Here is a 4,370-nt window from a genome sequence, read left to right as displayed (position 1 = left end):
CCATGCTTTTTATTTACTACTAATCAAAACTGAGAATTATTATTATCCTGACTAAGAGTTACAAGATAACCATAGCTTGCTTCAAGCCAACAATCTCCGTGGGATTCGACCCTTACTCACATAAGGTATTACTTGGACGACCTAGTGCACTTGCTGGTTAGTGGTACGAGTTGTGAAATGTGTGATTTACAATTTTTTGCACCAAGTTTTTGGCGCTGTTGCCGGGGATTATTCGAGTTTGAACAACTGACGGTTTATCTTGTTACTTAGATTAGGAAAAATTTGTCTTTTTGGTTTAGAGTCACTAGGATTGCATCTTTTATTATTCCTTTTAAAAATCTTTCAAAAATATTATTTTTCTTCATTAGTTTTAAATTTTTCTTTGAGTCTTTTGTCTGAGTTTAGTTTCATATCTTAAGTTTGGTGTCAATTGCATGCTTTTCTTTGTCTTTCAATTTTCGAATTGCATGTTCTTTGTTCATCCTTGATCTTCAAGTTGTTCTTGTCTATTTTCCTTGTTTGATCTTTGGTTTGTCTTGTTTTGTGTCTTTTCTTGTTTTTCTTGTGCATTTTCAAATTTTCAGTTTTCAAAAAAAAAATTTATACATAAAAATACCTTTTTTTAAAACACGTTAAATTTATAGCTCAATTGGCTAGAGCGTTGTGCTTATGTTCTTTGTAATTGGGCATCTTCCTTTTAAAACTTTTTCAAAAATAATTATTCTTTGATTAAATCTTGTGTCAAACTTTTAAGTTTGGTGTTATCTTGTTAATTTTCTTTGATTTATAAAAATTTATTTTTGGTTTTCTAAAAATTTTAAGTTTGGTATTCTTTCTCATGTTCTTGTTGTTCTTGTGAGTCTTCAAGGTGTTCTTGAGTCTTCTTTGTGTTTTGATCTTAAAATTTTTACGTTTGGTGTTCCTTGGTGTTTTTCCTCCAAAATTTTCCAAAATAAGGAGCATTAGATCTAAAAATTTTAAGTTGTGTGTCTTTTGTGTGTTTTTCTCTTTCATCATAAAATTAAAAAATAAAAAAAATATCTTCTCTAACTATTTTTTAGCAAAAATTTCGAAATTTTTCAAAAAAAAAATTCAGATTTCAATTTCAAAATTTTACCTTATCATATCTTAGTTGTCAAGTTTTTAAAAATCATATCTTTTTCAAATATTTTCTCTTACTTATTTTCCTACAAATATCTTCAATTTTAATACATATCTTTTCCTCATTCCACTCATAATTTTCGAAAATTTAGTATTAAATTAGTCATCAATTTTAAAAATCATATATTTTCCAATCAAATCTTTTCAACCATATATTTTTCAAAAATCAAATCTTTTTCAAAACCTCCTAACCATTTTTTCTCTCTCTTCATTTTTCGAAAATCCTCACCCATTTTTCATTTTATTTTATTTTATTTTTTCATTTCTATTTTCTAAAAAAATATTTTAATATTATTTGAATCTCTAATTCACAACATCTCCCTTTCTCCATCATGGACCTAAGTAGAATTGAACAGTCCAGAAGGACTCTGGGTCATATGCTAACCCCACAACTGCTTCATATGGGAGTAGTGTCTGTATACCCTCCATCGGAGTTAGTAGTTTTGAGTTGAATCCTCAACTCATTATCATGGTACAGCAAAGTTGCCAGTATTCCGGTCTTCCACAGGAAGAACCTACAGAGTTTCTGGCACAGTTTTTACAAATTGCTGACACAGTACATGATAAGGAAGTAGATCAGGATGTCTACAGATTATTACTGTTTCCATTTGCTGTAAAAGACCAAGCTAAGAGGTGGTTAAATAACCAACCTAAGGCTAGCATAAGGACTGATAAACCACTATTTTATAGTTTATATTGTGTTTAATTGTGTGGTTTTGTCATGATCCTTACCCACTTATTCATCAATTTAGCATGAATTTAGATTTCCTTCCTGAATTTATTACATGTTTGAAAATTGCTTCCCAGAGACTTTAATTATTTAATTTTAATTCTCCTTTATTCCATTCGATGCCGTAATCTGTGTGTCAAGCGTTTCAGGCTTTATAGGGCATGAATGAGACGGAGATTGGAGAGGAAGCTAGCAAAAATGGAAGGAACACAAGAGTTTGAGGAGATAACCAGCGAAAAGTGACGCGGTCGCAAGGCTCACACGACCGCGCGAAGGAGCGCAAATCGCAGTGACGCGGCCACGCGGATTGGAAAGCACAAGCAACGCGGTAGCGTGGACGACGCGAACGCGTGAAGAGGAAAAGCGCCAGCGACGCGTCCGCATGGACGACGTGATCGCGTGACATGCGCGATCTGCATAAACTGCAGAATCTGAAACCAGCGATTTTGGACCCTATTTCGGCCCAGTTTTCGGCCCGAAACAGCAGACCAGAGTCAGAGAATATGCAGAAACAACAGAGAAAACATTCATTAAGTTTTTTAGATTTAGTTTTTGACTCTCTTAGGTTTTTTTTCTCTCTAGTTTTAAGAATTTTAATTTTCAATTGATCTTAGCATTGGAACATTGAGAAGAGTTATTTTCCTCATCAAGACTTCATCACTTTAGTTTGTTCTCTTAACTTGGTTTTATTCTTCCATGTTCTTTGTTATGTTCGATTTTGTCATTCAGATATTTTTATGATTAATTAATGCAAGGATTATTTCTTTTTAATTTAAATTCCATTCCAATAATCATGTCTTCTTTTAATTCCCTTTCATGTGCCATGGATTCTTTATTTACAATGCGCGAGTAGTTTCATTACTTGATGGGGAGTTGATTAAAAGGAACTCTTGAGTTGGAAGGATTGAAAGAAAAATTTGTAATTGGGTTGAATGTTGGATTGCTATCCTGTCACCGACGCCAATCCCTTTGAACTAAGTAGGTTGCAACTTGTGAACAGATCTGGCATTTCCACTTGTTTGACTTTCTCTTACCTAGTAAGGGATAACCAAACAGAACAACTATTAATTATAAATTAATCTTACAATCACACCATCAATGATAGAGATTCTAACCAATCAATTCCCAGTCAAGGCCTCTTATTTTTATTATTTAAAATTCCTCAATTTAAATCCCGATTTACTTAGCTCAACTCTTTTTGGAATATCTGATTAATAAAACAGCACATTTTTCTGTAACTCGTTGGGAGACGACCTGGGACTTAAAACTCCCAGTAATTTTAATTTAAACATTCAGTGACATATTTCTAAATTGATAGGCAGATTTTCGGTGAGTTAAGAACTATACTTGCAACGTAACCATTTTAATAAATTTTTAATTCACCAGCTTCTGCACTCCATCAATTTTTGGCGCCGTTGCCGGGGAGTTGCAATAGAGTGCTTATTTTATTAATTAGAATTTATTTATTTGCATTTTCTTTAATTTTGCTACTATGAGCTGCGTGTTTCTTCTGTCAAATGACACGTTCACTTCCTGATCCGCGCTTGCTAATATTCGATCCTGAAATTGAAAGAACAATTTCACGAATAAGGCGAGAACAGCGTAGGTTAGTCTGCTCTGAGGGCGGATCTAAAAGTGAATCTGAGGAAGAAACCAGCCCCCGTTCTACTGATTCAGTTGTTTTACGTGCAGAAAACATGGCAGCCAGAAGAATTACAATTCTGGAGGAAGGAGCTACTGATTTTACACTGCAACCGTTTCAAGCGCATCATCCAGCGGTAGCTACGGATTTTAAAATAAAGACCGCACTGCTAAATTTGATGCCGAAGTTTCATGGCCTACCTGCTCAAGAGCCTATCAAGCACTTGAGAGATTTCCAGGCAGCTTGTTCTACTGCAGGCGTGATGGCGCTGATGAAACTTCAATTCTGCTGAAAGCTTTTCCGTTCTCTCTTGAGGGAAAAGCAAGAGAGTGGTACTACACTCGACCTCTAGCAAACGTATTCAACTGGGATACACTCAGAAAGGAGTTCCTGGAGAAATTCTTCCCATCTGAAGTTACTGATAAACTGAGGAAGGATATCTCTACAATTGTTCAGGATGATAATGAGACTCTCTTTGAATACTGGGAGCGCTTTAATAATCTTCTGGAAGCATGCCCCCACCACATGATTGACAAGATCGTGCTACTCAGCTATGTCACACAAGGTATGAGACCCCAAGATAAGACCACATTGGAAAGTGCCAGCAATGGGTCTATGAGGAAGTACAAGACCACTGATGAAGCTTGGCAATTGATCAGCGATTTAGCTGAATCTACTCGGAATCACAGACAGAAGCAAGGCCATTCAAGGGCCGTTGCAGAAGTATCTTCTGGCATAGAGACTGTTGCTCTAAATCGAAGCATCTATGAAATGACCAACCTGCTGAAGCAAATGCAGTTAAATCAACAAGCTCAGCAAACTCAACCGCAGCAAAAC

General features: G+C 35.4%; 1 non-coding gene across 1 annotated transcript; it reads right to left on the bottom strand.

The window, feature by feature from the left end:
* Positions 1–3,956: 3,956 nt before the first annotated feature.
* Positions 3,957–4,064, bottom strand: LOC112799208 (small nucleolar RNA R71). The gene has a single exon (XR_003200784.1). It is a non-coding gene; the product is annotated as a small nucleolar RNA R71 (small nucleolar RNA).
* Between the last annotated feature and the right edge of the window lie 306 nt (positions 4,065–4,370).

The sequence above is a fragment of the Arachis hypogaea genome, chromosome 4, assembly GCF_003086295.3.
Source record: "Arachis hypogaea cultivar Tifrunner chromosome 4, arahy.Tifrunner.gnm2.J5K5, whole genome shotgun sequence".
Taxonomy (NCBI): Eukaryota; Viridiplantae; Streptophyta; class Magnoliopsida; order Fabales; family Fabaceae; genus Arachis; species Arachis hypogaea.
Note: the sequence above shows the minus strand (reverse complement) of the source record. Positions and strands in the feature narration are given on the sequence as shown.